Source organism: Trachemys scripta, chromosome 1 (assembly GCF_013100865.1).
Source record: "Trachemys scripta elegans isolate TJP31775 chromosome 1, CAS_Tse_1.0, whole genome shotgun sequence".
NCBI lineage: Eukaryota > Metazoa > Chordata > Testudines > Emydidae > Trachemys > Trachemys scripta.
This window is the reverse complement of record NC_048298.1, coordinates 234,538,952-234,554,891: the sequence shown is the minus strand read 5'-3', so window position 1 is coordinate 234,554,891 and position 15,940 is coordinate 234,538,952. Positions and strand designations below refer to the sequence as shown.

Sequence of the window (15,940 nt, the reverse complement as noted above, 5' to 3'; positions counted from 1 at the left end):
CCCAGCTACATAGGCTAAAGTAGCAAGTGACTAAATTGCAAATAGTGCAAAACTTACTGGCTCAAACTAGCATCATAAGAATGACAAGAACAGAAAAAGACTAGAGTCATGTATGCTTTTTCCTATCGATAAACTCTCCCTAAAGTCAATTTTCTTATTACAATATTGCTTGGCTGAGGTGAGGCACAGAAGGGAAAATTCCCACGACTTTTAAAAATCATGACCACAAGAGGGCCTTTCTTGCTCTGTGTTACAAAAGAAAAAACTTTCCACCCTTTAACTTTGTTAAAAAATATATGAGGAACAGCTATTGTTTATTTTCATTTTAAGAAAGTAGTATAGGACATAGAATACACATTTACAATACAAATCACCCAAATATAATACTAACCACATACGGTGAAATTCAATTTTTTTTAAAACAATTATTTGAAAGATAAAACAGAACTATTCCATTTACTGTTTTTGACATCTATCAACTTTTTCCATGTACCAGCACATTGACTGCTTTAGTACATAGCACTAAAGTGAACATAAATAAATGGCTGCAAATGTTCTCCATGTCTACATTTTCCCCTGCTCACATGTGGTTTGGCCACTCCTTCATCCTACTGCCACTCTATTTTTAAAAGCAATTGGCAACACACTCTTTTTAAAAAAAGAGTGAACTTCCAATTTGCAGTTTTTATTTCACTGAACGTTCATTAAATTTAATACTAATTCTCACTTTAAATTCTTTCCAGTAGTTTTGGACCCAACTGTTGAAGTTGGGCTCTACTGTAGTATAAATGTTTAATAATGATAGCAACATTTATATAAATCAAAAGTTATGTAGTGAATGTCCACCTGACTATACCTCTAAGATCTGACCTACGCTACAGAGTTAGATTGACGTAAGGCAGTTTACTTCGACATAATTATCGAAGAGTCTACACTTAAATTTCGCTCTCGATGATGTAACTGCCCCTCTACGCCGACTTAACTGCACCTCCACAAGCGGCATAGAGTTAAGGTTGAAGTAATTAGGTCAAAGCAGTATCAGCATAGACACTGCATTGCTTACATTGACTGGCTTTCAGGAACCGTCCCACAATGCCCCACACCGACAGTACAATAAATAAAAGCGCTCTTGGTGTGGATATACACTGCCGACTCAAGGAGCAAAGTGTGGAAAAGCACAAGCGACGTAATTACTGCGGCAGCTGTATGCCGATGGAAGCTAGGTTGACTTAATTTTGTAGTGTAGACATGGCCTAAATTTACTTTTCTATCAATGTCTCTGGTACAGAACATAATCACAGCTCTTATAGTAAATCAAACAAACATCATTGTGAATGCATTCTATATTCTAAGTCCTGTGTACTTAGTGTCATAATTAGACCAGGTTCACAACACGTGGCAACAACTCCTAACTTCTGTGGCAACAACCCCTAAATTCCACAACAACATTAATTTATTCCATTGTCACGAAACACCATTTATTCCCATTTACTCCCACACAAAAAAACAGAACTATGGCTATTTTAACTGAAAATTTGTACTGGCATAACGTTCACAAGAGATTATTTTTGACAGTGACTTCTTTTGTGGATGGGTTTTCACTATGCTCTCCAGGCAGCCCAACTCCACTCCCTGGGACTTTGCTCCTGTGATGCTGTCCAAGCAGCCAGGTTCAGGCCATCCCTCTGTCTGCATGTGTCAAAGAAATTTGGAGGACAGGAGCGCAGAGCTTGTAGATGATTTTACATCTCATTTCCCTGGATCCAAGGGCTTCAGCTACTGCACTATTCCCCAGCCAGCCTAACTTGCCAGTTGAGCTGTGCAGAGAATGATAATTCAGTTTCATTGAGGATTTTGATATTTCACAATTTAGTTTTGTTCCAATTAGGAATGAAAACCAACATTTTCTAAATTCTCTACTAAAGAGTCCTCCAATGTGGTCTGCTGAGGAGCTGGGCAGGCAAGCTGGCAGGGTTCTAGCGGATCGCTGCCTGGGTTCAAGTGGAACTTTGCTGAAACTGAACCATCTCAGTGAAACGTTTAGCTTTTAATGAATCCACAAATTCTGATGAACAATGTTTCATTGGAATTTTTCCAACCAGTCTATTTGCCAGCATAAATTCTTAGATTCCATTCCCCTTCTCTTCCTCCTCTCTCCCCCCCGCCCACACCACCACTCCCTGGCTGTAAATTGTACCTTAGCTCTGGCTCTAGCCCCCTCCTGCCTGAGCTCAAAGGAACAGTGCAGTTTTCACTGTAATCCAATTAACTCCCCCTAGTGAGGAAAACTGGAAAGCAAGAGGCAGCTGCAGACCAGTCTTGACCAAGAAGGGAAACTGAATACAAAATATCAGAAGCTTGCCTGCAAAAGCCAGATGCTGTGGAACTGCCGAGTCCATGGGCCCCGACTGAGATGAATAGGGCAGTTCACAGTTTTCAGAGCTATTGTTGCAGGCTCTCTGCACTGCATTGGTTTCAAATCTGTTCATGATTTCAAAGATCATCTTCACAATCATAAGAACTAGAACCATTCATTTAAAAAAAATAAAAGCTGAGACTGGAGCACAATTTTGCAGCAAGGGATGAATTCTGCAGAAAATTCTCTGACTGCTGAATCACAGAAGTGTCAAAGGGCACTGGCAATGGATAGCATGCCACTAACTTTACTTTCAATATGAAAACTAACAACATAGGCCTGTAGGAAACAATTTAGTAGGGCTAGCATGGAAGGGAGTAATAGAACACCAGCTTGTGAGAATCTGAGAAACAAGACCAAACCTTAATATTTAAAGTCCTTCTAATTCCTTCTTCTGTAGGTAACACCTAGGCAAAACTCATTTAAAAAAAACTAACTGAAAAAAATCACTATTCTAACTGAAGACACAGGTATAAACAGAATGCCAGAATATGGAACTGAAAAAGCTACATCATGTCTGAAGCAAAACCAACAACTAAGCTAATCCTTTTGTGCTTTGTGGAGATTTAGTGCCCTCCTGTTTGGTGCAGTGTTGTTAGCAGAGCCTCAAAGCTATGATCTCAAGTATACATGTCAAAGCTCTTTACAAAGGTGGATAACTATTGTTATCTTTATAAAGATGAAGAACAGAGTTATGACAGTGAGTCAGGGGCAGAGCTCAGAACAGAACCTATGCCCTGTGATTTTCAGTCCTGTGCCCAAGCCACTGGCCCACACTTGCTACCATGTCATGTAGCCACACAAACTCCAGTATGTCATTGCACTATTACCACATTGCTTTGTTTTTTCTGACCTTTGAAATACAGTTCTGATTGAATACTCAATGTTTCATATTTTTTCCAGTCCCAAAGTTGCTAATTAGATTTTTGTATAATAGAAGAATTTAGCATCGCTTATTTTTCACCACAGCATGTTGTAAAGTTGCACCCTTTTGATGAACTCATATTCTTAAAACTGTGGAACAGCCTGTATAACTCTCTTGTGAGAGCCATCATCCGGTACAAAGAGATAGAAGAGCTTGAACAGCTGTTGCAAAAAATTGGAAACCCCTTTATTGGCCTCAAATTAGCGAGTAACAAGAATACAAGAAGAATCTGTGAAAATAATTGGACTTGTATTTATTTTGGTTCCTTCTCACTGCAAAGATACAAGTTAAATATTCAGAGAATGTTTTAAAAAATATCTGTGTAAACTATTGCTCTTTAAACGTAATCATACCATGCTACAGTGTGGTGGTTGAATGCAGCCTGAATTGGTTCCCTGCTGTCCTTGGATTTGTTCCAAGTTTGTTTGTTTATTTTTAAAACTGTTTTTAGGCCATTCTCTTTCAGCTTCTGGCAGATCTTCTCTCTTCTCCCACTTGAATTAACTGCTACATTTAGATGGATTGCATGCAAACTTCTCTTGCATAAAAGCCTCAGAAGTTACATACACTCCTTAAAAGCACGTTACAAGTAAATCTGAGTCTCTAGAACCTATAAGGTTGTCTGATGATTCTGCAGCAGGATTATACAGCATAGCATCACGGCAGGAAACCTGTGAGTGTTTCTTTCCCATTAGGGATTTACCTGAATTTCCCCATCAACCTTCCCCCCCCCCCCCCCCCCCGGCGGTCAACAGTACACACTTTAAAAGCATAAACAATAGATGATAAAACATTGGTACCTGAAAAAGCATAATAGGTTTGAAAAGCATGAACAGAGACTAGCTTCCTCACATAGCTGTTGTTTTTTTATGAGACGGTTGGTGCATTTGTTTTGGCGATGTTGGCCAACCTAATAATTTCAAATTATGATTTGTAAGCAAGGTCTGAATGAGCTCTCCCCTGACAGCTAGTGATGAGCTGGAGGACGATGTTGGGGGAAGGCTTCAGGACCAGACTATATTTACATGAACACAGCTACTCTGCCTAGGTATCCAGCAGACAGAGCTGTCTTGGCCAAATGATTGATTTTGCCTGGTGTTGGGTTACAAATCACTTTAGTATTGAATGTGGGGGTAATGGAATGTTATCCTTCTTGTATGAGTAAAGGGCAGAAGGACTGTACTTAGCCTGTCCTGAATGAGGGGGTCACCCACCCTCAACTGAACTGCACTTGCTAAGCAGTGGGTTTGGATGCCAGATCCCAGTGGGGAGAGAGAAGGGGTGGGGACAGGTAATTTGCTTGGTGGTGTGGGCTCTGCCTAAGAGTCATAGGCACCATTTGACCTACCCTTCTCCCCTGTTTAAAGATAGAGCTGATTAGACTCGATAGAGAGTTTTTTTGTTTGTTTGTTTTAAAGCGAGCACTAGGGCTGAAATCACTGATAATCAGGTGTAAGTGCTTAGACCTGCTGGGGGACAGTGTTTTGGTGGAAGAGACAATCCAGCCTGCACTAGCAGTGAGGTTCTCCCACTGAGAGCTGTGTGGAACCTCAAGGGACCGACTCATAGAGGTCACAGTGGCTGGTGGCAGCAGGTGATGGCGCAGCACCACTGGCGACTGAGCAAGTGGCGAGCAGCTGGAGGAACGAGCAAAGTGCCTTCTCCCCCACCACTATCCAAGGTGGGAGGTGAACTCACACAAAAGAATCTCTGAACTCTGGGTCTCCAACTGACCATGGACAATAACTATGAGTGGAATGCGGTGGACAGAAAAGGGAGAGTCGCGTTAAAGGAACATTTGTTTATTGGACTATGTTATTGTGATTTTGCTCCAGAATGCCAGCTTTGCGACTGGGAAACTTATATAAATATACATTTGCTAATAGGCCAAGATTTTTAAAATGCATTATTTGCCAAGATCATTATCTCACATTGTCACTATCTCAAGAGATCGTTATCTTGGGGAGTTTCTATATTAAACATTCTTATTATTATATTATAATTAATTTTTAGGTAACAGCCATACTGGATCAGAGCAGTGGTCCCTCTAGCCCAGTATCCTGTCTTCCGACAGTGACCAATGCCAGGTATTTCAAAGGGAATGAACAGAACAGGCAACCATTGAGTGATCCATCCCCTGCTGTTCACTCTCAGCTTCTGGCAAACAGAGGCTAGGGGCACTTGGAGTATGGTGTTGCATCCCTGACCATCCTGGACCTATCCTCCATTAACTTAACTAGTTCTTTTTTGAACCCCGTTATAATTTTGGCCTTCACAACATCCCTGGCAAAAAGTTCCACAGGTTGACTGTGCGTTGTATGAAGTAGTACTTCTTTTTCTTTGTTTTAAAATTGCTGCCTGTTAATTTCATTGGATGACCCCTACTTCTTGTATTATGTGAAAGAGTAAATAACATTTCCTTATTCACTTTCTCCACACCAGTCAAGATTTTATAAACCTGTATCATATTCCCTCTTAGCTGTCTCTTTTCCAAGATGAAAAGTCCCAATCTTTTTAATCTCTCCTCAAATGGAATCTGTTCCATGCTCCTAATCATTTTAGTTGCCCTTCTCTTCACATTTTCCAATTCCAATACATCTTTTTTTGAGATAAGGTGACCAGAACTTCACGCAATATTCAAGATGTGGGGGTACCATGGATTTATATAGTAAAAGTGGAGGAGCTTGGTTTGCCAAACTGATCAGCAAAGCCAATGCTGGCAAACTATGTGAAAAGGCTGCAAAATACCAAGCCTCTGGACTACACTGACATGCAGAAAAAGCCTTATAAGCCAGTCATTGTCAAAGCCAATTTTAGAAGTACTTAATGAGGCTGTTAAGAATGTTGGAGACCCAACACAGTTTATGCGAACAAACATGGCTGTCGCATCATACTTTCTATTTAAGCAAGAGATATCACATACTACAAAATGGAGGCCAATGTATAGCACATTGTCACTTGTTAATCCTGAAGTCGGAAACTGGTTCCTAACAAAACTGGCAAATGATCACCATTTTTCTGCAAGAAATTCAACTGACTGGTTAGAAGCATATGGTGCAACAGTGGAAGACTAAGCAGCTGAAATAGTGAAGAACTCTCTCACCACATTAAAAATATGTGTATACATGGCTGATGAATGCACCAATTCAAATGGGCATCAAATATTAAGTCATTGTGTACGTTACCTTGATATCAGTATAGGCCAACAGATGCAGGTTATAGAAGACACATCGGCTGCATCTGTGACAACCCACATCTCAGGAGAGTTAATTGCTTGAATTGGTTCAGTTAACTGAACCCCTAACAGATGTCTACTTGTGCATTTGATGAAGCTGCAAACTTCTTTGGAAGACATAGTGGAGTACAAGCTTTGCTCAGTGAAAAGTGCAACCCTAATCTCTCCTATGCACACTGAAGAGGCCAGTTAGCACTCCAGCTAGCACTAGTACGAGCTACAGAATCTGCAAGAGACATTTAAAAAGCCATAAATTTAATGTCTTCATTATACTCTTTTTTTCAACAAGAGTCCAAAAAGACTGAACGTCTTGAAAAAAAAAAGAAGATACACTAGGACTGAAGTTCAAATTAGTCCAACCTGGGAAACCTATTGGCTTTCTCATGAGTGATCCTGGGCTGTTGCATTAAAATTACTGCAACCGTTATTACTGACTTTGGAAAGTATCTACAGAGATGGGACAGATCTAGAGTAGTGAGGCTGGGGGACTACTTTTGCTACTAAGTTAAGAGAAGACTATCGCCATTCTCTCATATAAGCAGGGCTTTGGAGCGGAGCCCGGAGCTGCTCCGGAGCAGTGGAGCTACAGGTTTTTGCCTGGAGCTGGAGCGGAGCTGGAGCACTGCTCCAAAGCCCTGCTCATAAGTCTACTGTTACAATGCCATCCAGGTATCTGCTACAATAGTAGTAGAACTTTGTCCAGCAATAGAAGCTACACTTGGATCAATGAGAGAGATATCCATTGAAAACATACTGGAAGAAGCAAAGACTTCAGTCCAGAAGTTGACCTGCATATCTACAACAGCGACTTCTAGATTGTACTCAATCTCTATGTGGCTTTTACAGCTGCCTGTCTTATAAAACACTGACAGCTGAGTGGAGTGAGGTACTACCAGCAATAGGGCTGCTATGTGATCAGGACACAATAGAGAATTTGAACACACAGTGGAATATCATACGATGAATGAATGAAGATTTGACTTCAAATTCTTCTTTATCATGACTAGTGTTTCTACCTAATCTTTGTGCTGTGTTTCCAGGGATGAAAGAAGTAGGAATTCATCTCTTGCTACTTCCAGTCCAAACAGTTACAGTTAAGCGTTCTTTTTCCTCATTGAATAGAATGTTGTGCAATCACAGAATCATAGGACTGGTGGGGACCTTGAGAGGTCATCTAGTCCAGTACTCTGCACTCATGGCATCCCTAGACCATCCCTGACAGGTGTTTGTCTAACCTGCTCCTAAAAATCTCTAATGATGGAGATTCCACAACCTCTGTAGGCAATTTATTCCAGTGCTTAACCACCCTAACAGTTAGGAAGTTTTTCCTAATATCCAACCTAAACCTCCCTTGCTGCAATTTAAGCCCATTGCTTCTTGTCCTATCCTCAGAGGTTAAGAAGAAAAATTCATCTCCCTCTTCCTTGTAACAACCTTTTATATACTTGAAAACTGTTATGTCCCCTCTCAGTCTTCTCTTTTCCAGACTAAACAAATCCAACTTTTTTCAATCTTCCTTCATAGGTCATGTTTTCTAGATCTTTAATCATTTTTGTTGCTCTTCTCTTGACTTTCTCCAATTTGTCCACATTTTTCCTGAAATGTGGCATCCAGAATTGGACACAATACTCCAGTTGAGGCCTACTCAGCGTGGAGAAGAGTGGAAGAATTACTTCTCGTGTCTTTCCCTCCCAGTTTGGTATCATCTGCAAACTTTATAAGTGTACTCTCTCTGCCATTATCTAAATCAGTGGTTCTCAAACTTTTGTATTGGTGACTCCTTTCACATAGCAAGCCTCTGAGTGCGAACCCCCTTATAAATTAAAAACACATTTTCCTATATTTATACACCATTATAAATGCTGGAGGCAAGGCGAGGTTTGGGGTGGAAGCTGACAGCTCGCAACCCCCCATCTAATAACCTTGCGACCTCCTGAGGGCCCGCACTTTGAGAATCTCTGATCTAAATCATTGATGAAGATACTGAACAGAACCAGACCCAGAATGGATTCCTGCGGGACCCCACTTGTTATGCCCTTCCAGCATGACTGTGAACCACTGATAACTACTCTCTGGGAATGGTTTTCCAACCAGTTTTGCACCCACCTAACAGTAGCTCCCATCTAGGTTGCATTTCCCTAGTTTGTTTATGAGGTCATGCGAGACACTATCAAAAGCTTTGCTAAAGTCAAGATACACGACGTCTACCACTTCCCCCCATCCACAAGGCTTGTTACCTTATCAAAGAAAGCTATCAGGTTGGTTTGACAAGATTTATTCTTGACAAATCCATGCTGACTGTTACCTATCACCTTCTTATCTTCTAGATGTTTGCAAACTGATTGCTTAATTTTTTGCTCCATTATCTTTCCGGGTACAGAAGTTAAGCTGACTGGTCCATAATTCCCTGCGTTGTCCTTATTTCCATTTTTATAGATTGGCACTATATTTGACTTTTCCAGTCTTCTGGAATCTCTCCTATCTTCCATGACTTTTCAAAGATAATTGCTAATGGCTCAGATATCTCCTCAGTTAGCTCTTGAGTATTCTAGGATGCATTTCATCAGGCCCTGTGACTTGAAGACATCTAATTTGTCTAAGTAATTTTTAACTTGTTCTTTCCCTGTTTTAGCCTCTGATCCTACCTCATTTTCACTGGCATTCACTATGTTAGGGCACGTCTTCACTAGCAACGTTAAAGCGCTGCTGTAGCAGTGCTGCAACATGGCTGTGTAATCGCAGCTATAAAAACCCCACCCCCACAAGGGGAGTAGCTACTGTCTACACTGGTGCTTTACAGCACTAAAACTTGCAGCGCTCAGGGGTGTGTTTTTTCACACCCCTAAGCGAGAAAGTTGCAGCGCTGTAAAGTGCCAGTGAAGACAAGGCCTTAGACATCCAATCACCAGCAACCTTCTTGGAGAAAACTGACACAAAGAAGTCATTAAGCACCTCTGCCATTTCTACATTTTCTGTTATTGTTTCCCCCCAGTCATTGAGTAATGGGTCTACCCTGGCCTCGGTCTTCTTCTTGCTTCTAATGTATTTGTAGAATGTTTTCTTTATGTCTCTAGCTAAATTTGATCTTGTTTTGCGCATTGGTCTTTCAAATTTTATCCCTACATATTTGTGTTAATTGTTTATATTCATCCTTTGTAATTTGACCGAGTTTCCATGTTTTGTAGGACGCTTTTTTGATTTTTAGATCATTGAAGATATTCCCGTCAAGCCAGGGTGGTCTCTTCCCATACTTCCTATCTTTCCTATGCAGTGGGATAGTTTGCTCTTGTATCCTTAATAATGTCTCTTTGAAAAACTGCCAATTGTCTTCAATTGTTTTTCCCCTTAGATTTGCTTTCCATGGCATCTTACCTACCAACTCCCTGAGTTAGCTACAGTCTGCCTTCTTGAAATCCACTGTCTTTATTGTTCTGTTCTCCTTCCTACCCTTCCTTAGAATCACGAACTCTACCATTTCATGATCACTGTCACCCAAGCTGCCTTCCACTTTCAAATTTTCAACCACTTCCTCCCTATTTGTCAAAATCAAATCTAGAACAGCCTCTCCCCTAGTAGCTTTCTCCACCTCTGAAATAAAAAATTGTCTCCAATACATTCCAAGAACTTGTTGGATAATTTGTGCCTTGCTGTGTTATTTTCTCAACAGATGTCAGAGTAGTTGAAGTTCTCCATCACCACCAATCTTGTGCTTTGAATGATTTGGTTAGTTGTTTAAAAAAATCCTCATCCACCTCTTCTTCCTGGTTAGGTGGCCTGTAGTAGACCTCTACCATGACATAACTCTTGTTTTTTACCTCTATTATCTTTACCCAGAGACTTTCAACAAGTCTGTCTCCTATTTCCATCTCAACCTCAGTCCAAGTGTAGACATTTTTAATATATAAGGCAATACCCCCTCCTTCTTCCCTGCCTGTCCTTCCTGAGCAAGCTGTACCCTTCTATACCAATATTCCAGTCATGTGTATTATCCCACCAAGACTCTGTGATGCCAACTATGTCAGAGTTTATTTACTAGCATTTCGAGTTCTTCCTGCTTATTCCCCATACTTCTCGCATTAGTTGCCTTCTGCCTGATCATGAGCATATCATGAAGGACTGGAAAAAGAAGAACAGGAGTACTTGTGGCACCTTAGAGACTAACAAATTTATTAGAGCATAAGCTTTCGTGGACTACAGCCCACTTCTTCGGATGCATCCGAAGAAGTGGGCTGTAGTCCACGAAAGCTTATGCTCTAATAAATTTGTTAGTCTCCAAGGTGCCACAAGTACTCCTGTTCTTCTTTTTGCGGATACAGACTAACACGGCTGTTACTCTGAAACCTGTCATGAAGGACTGGGAGCATCAGAGACATGAGAAGCCACCAAAGATGAACGCACTGCATTCGAGAAGTTCATTAACAGAGTTGTGGAAAATTACAAGAAGAAACCAAGAAGGATGTTGATGTTGTGCTTCATAATAGGCCTGAGTAGCCAACTTTAATTTGTGATGTTTTTAAAACATGAGTTAAATCTAATAAAATGGTCATGAATCATTTTTCAGTTTTTACTATGGTGCCATACAGCCCACCTTCGCCCTCCTGGTCTCACCTCTCTTTGGCCATCTCCCCCCTGTAAATTCGAACATCCCCCCTAATTTCAAGTTCTGGGGAAAACACTGTCCCCAGTTATGATGGAAGAGAACTACAGAGTCTAGCTGTAAATTACTAAAAGGGAAAATTGAAGATTAAAAACACACATTTGCAGCTTTTCAGTCCAAAATGCACTATTTCTTAAAACTGTGTTGGATTCCTGTGATTTCAATTACTGTTTATCTATAGCAGTGCTTAAAGTGGGGAGAGGCGGATCATAAGGGGTGGCAGACTCAGCAAAAAATTAAAAATTGAGCCAAGTCAGCAAAGGATTCTAGCACTCTTTCCAAAGCTGCTGCTTCCAACTTATGATAGACCTCCCACTCTTTTCAGACCACCTTTAAGTACTGATCTATGGGATGACAGAGAGGTGGCTGGTGTCCAAAGTAAGTGATGAGACTGCAGTTAGAAAGCTGTTCCCACATCTCTCTTGTTATCCACTGCAGGTTGATCCTATTTTCAAAAGTAAAAAACGGGGACTTTTTTCCAACCCAATGGAATACAATTGTATTTAATGTTAAAAAAGCAAGCACAGACCTGAGACTATGGCTTATTCACCAAGACTCTTTTTGAAATATACTGGTCTCCACATAGGCTAATGGGCCTCATGAATGCTGATCACAGTCAGAAATGTAACTTCCTTGTTGCTATATTAGCTCATATGTTTTGGGAGTGCTCCTATATGATGAGCTTCTGGTATGAGTTTGTTCACTGACCCAATCTGACTCTGGATGCTAAGTTGGAGTTGCACCCCCTTCAATTTTGTTCTTGGATATATTCCTGATACCTGAAGGTTACGTGGTAACAAGATGGCATAGTTCCAACATGCAACTTTGGTCACTAAAAAATGAATCCTGCAGAAATGTTTGGAAGGCATCAAACACTGATGACTGGCTCACCTCGCAGATAACAAATGACTGGGATTCTGCAGAAGAGGAATACCCAAAAAATACTAAGGAGTTTGGGCTGACTTTTTAGGGTTCTATAATTAATGTAGACTCTGAAGATAGATATGCTGCTTCCCCCTACCCTCCCTTTACCCTAACCCTCTTTATTTAGTTTTTGTATTATGAATAATCTGGTATTTTGGTGCAGTTGGAAACATTAATAAATTATAAACATTAAAAAAAAGCTGGGACTTTTTTGTGGGGATTGCCACAGGAAGCATTTCAGTGGAGTATAAAGGAAGACGCTGGGGAAGTAGGAAGAAAAAGGGATCTGATCTTCCTATTCCTCCTTTCAGAATGAAAGGGAAATGGTTACTAATCTTTACATAACTGTTGTTCTTTGAGATGCGTTGCACATGTCCATTCCACGTTTGGTGACTCCCATGCAGTACCATAGGAGATGGGATCAGAGTTCATGGACATGCTGACCACAACATGGCTTGACCAAACCTGGCATCATCTCTAGCTTGCTGGGTGATGGTGTAGTGGGAAGAAAATGTATGTACTGATGACCAAGTCATCTCTCTGCAGATGTCCTGGATCAGTACCTGAACCTCATAGAATGGGCCGTCACTATAGCCAGTGGTGGGACACCCGCCTGCTCGTAGCATGTGTGAATGCATGATGTGATCCAGGATGAGATCCACTCAGCCAAAATAGGAAGGACTTTCATCTTGTCTGCTACTGCCACAAACAGCTACGTTGATCTATGGAATAATTTTATCCTCTCAATGTATAACAACAGATAACAGGGTGCATCTAACGTCCAGTGTGTGGAGACGTTGCTCCTCCCTGTTTGCGTGCAGATTCGGGGGGGGGGGGGGAGGGAGAAGGGGAAACGGCAAAAAAATAGCCTGATTACTAGGGCCCTACCAAATTCACAGTCCGTTTTGGTCAATTTCACAGTCATAGGATTTTAAAAATAGTAAATTTCATGATTTCAGATATTTACATCTGAAATTTCACAATGTTGTAACGGTAAGGGTCCTGACCCAAAAGTGGATTGTGGGGGACTCGCAAAGTTATTGTAGGACGGTTGCAGTATTGTCAAGTTTACTTCTGCGCTGCTGCTTACAGGAGCGCTGCCTTCAGAGCTGGGCTGCCATAGAGCAGTGGTTGCTGGCCAAGAGCCCAGCTTTGAAGGCAGCGCCGCCACCAGCAGAGCGCAGAAGAGTGCCATGGTATGGTATTGCAACCTTTACTTTTGCGCTGCGGTCTTCAGAGCTGGGCCTTCAGTCAGCAACTGCCGCTCCCTGGCTGCCCAGCTCTGAAGGCAGCAGTGTAGAAGGGTGGCAATACTGTGACCCCCCTAGAATAACCTTGCAATTCCCCCCCTCCCCATTTTGGGTCAAGACCCCCAGTTCGAGAATCACTGATCTCCCATGTGAAATCTGTATAGTACAGGGTAAAAGTACACAAAAGATCAGATTTCTTGGGGAGAGACCAGATTTCACGGTCCATGACATGTTTTTCACAGCTGTGAATTTGGTAAGGCCCTACTAATTATTGTGAAACTGCAAAATCACCTTTTATGAGGAACGCAGGGTGCAGGCGAAGCTGTAACTTGTCCTTAAAGAAGTTTGTGTATGGGGGTTCTGATGAAAGGGCCCTGATCTTTGAGACTCTCCTGGCCAAAATGATCTCCATCAGACAGGCCATCTTCCAGGAAAGGTACAACAGGGGGCATGTTGCTAGCAGCTCGAACGGGGGCCCCATGAGTTTTGACAAGACCAAGTTTAGGTCACATGGGGGAATGGGTTCCCAAATCTGAAGGCACAGTCTTTCTAGCCCCTTGAAAAAATGAACAGACATCTCATTTGAGAAAACCGATCAGCTATTCGTGGAATACCGAAATCGCCACCACTTGTACTTTAACTGATGAAATTGCCAGACTTTGCTGTTTCAGATGTAGCAAATAGTCCAAAACAGTCGGCAGAGATGACCGTGTGGGCAAGAGACCTTGTTGGGAAGACCAAATGGAAAAGCGCTACCACTTGGCAAGGTATGTAGAGCTTTGGTAGAGGGCTTCCTGATACCTTGCAGAACCTGGCGGACTTGTTCCGAACAGGCCAACTCCTCGGGATTTAGCCATGAAGCTTCCAAGCTGTCAGATGGAGGGTGTCGAGGTTTGGGGAGTATTCGACCCTGGTCCTGCGATATCAGGTCCGGGAGGAGAGGTAGCAGCATCAGAGTCGATACTGAAAGCGTGGCGAACCAGTGTTGGCGGGGCTAGCCTAGGACTAGGAGAATGACTCGCGTTCTGTCTCGCTTGATCTCCAGTAGAACCTTATGCACTAGAGGAATGGAGGAAGGTGTAGAACAGGTGTCCAGTCCAACAGAGCAGGAAAGCATCTGTGAGTAAGCCTGGGCTGTGGCCTTCAGGGAGCAGAACTGGTGACATTTCCTGTTCTGTCTGGTGACAAACAGGTCTACCTGGGAAGTCCCCCACCACTGGAAACTGACCTTTACTACATCGGACTGAAGGGACCACTTGTGGGGACTGGAAAAGGACCTGCTGAGGTGATCTGCCAGTTCATTCCAGGCTCCCCAGAAGGTGAGAAGCTTCTAAGTGGATGGAGTGCATTATGCAAAACTCCCATAGTGGACAGCTTCCTCACATGGGGAACAGAGAGCTACTCCCTGCCTGCTGAGGTAGAACATAACCACTCGAACATTCTTGTTCATGATGTGGGGCAAAAGCACCTTACAGGCCAGGCAGACTGCACTTAGCTCCCCGACATTTATATGTAAGAAGAGCTCCTCTTGGGACCACAGGCCCTGCATGCTGAGGTGCTGTAGGTGAGCCTCCCATCTTAGATCTGAAGCATCCAAACCTAGGGATAACGAAGTCTGGTGTCTTGTGAAAGAGATGCCTGAGCGGACTAAGAGAGGATCTCTCCACCAGTTGAGGGAAGCAAGAACTGGGGCAGAAACTGTGAGCACCGAGTACAGGTGATGGTGACTGGGTGAGTACACTGAGGTCAGCCAAGCTTAAAGGGATCTGAGATATAGCCTCGCATGCTGCACTACTTATGTGGACGCATCCATATGGCCTAAAAATCTAAGGCAGGAATGGGTTGTCATGACCAGGTGGGTCTTGACTTGGGCTATTAATTACACCATTGTCTGGAAGCAGGCTTCTGGGAGGAAAGCCCTGCATGTGAGGAATCAAGCACTGCTCTGATAAACTCTATCCTTTGTACAGGGACAAGGGTATTCTGCTCATTTATAAGCAGGTCCAGCACCTGAAAGGTCGACTATATAGAGTTGGATAATGACCTCCACCTGGGCCTGGCCTTTGACCAGCCAGTCATCGAGGTACAGGTAGACTTGGACCTCTATTCTTCTCAGGAAGGCTGCCACTACTGCCATGCATTTTGTGAAAATGCTTGTGGCTGCCACAAGGCCAAACCCTAAATTGATAGTGAATCTCATTTACAATGAACCCGAGAAACCTCCTGTGGCCTTGGAAAATCGAGATGTGGAAATAAGCGTCTCTCGAGTCAAGGGTGGCATACTAGTCCCCCAAATCTAGGGAGGGGATGATGGAGGCCATGGAGACCATGCAGAAGTCAGCTTTTTGAGATAACCGTTGAGATGGCAGAAGTCTAAAATGGATCAGAGATCCACCTTGGCCTTTGGAATTAGGAAATACCAGGAGTAAAACCCCTTCCCACTTAAGTCCTGAGGAACCTCCTCCACAGCTCTCACTTGGAGGAGGGCTTGCACCTCCTGCACCAGAAATTGCTCATGAGAAGGGTACCTGAA

General features: G+C 42.5%; 1 protein-coding gene across 8 annotated transcripts in view; it reads right to left on the bottom strand.

The window, feature by feature from the left end:
* Window positions 1-15,940, bottom strand: part of NCK2 (NCK adaptor protein 2) — a 161,002-nt gene that overhangs the window by 1,622 nt on the left and 143,440 nt on the right. The gene's annotated exons all lie outside the window — the stretch shown is intronic.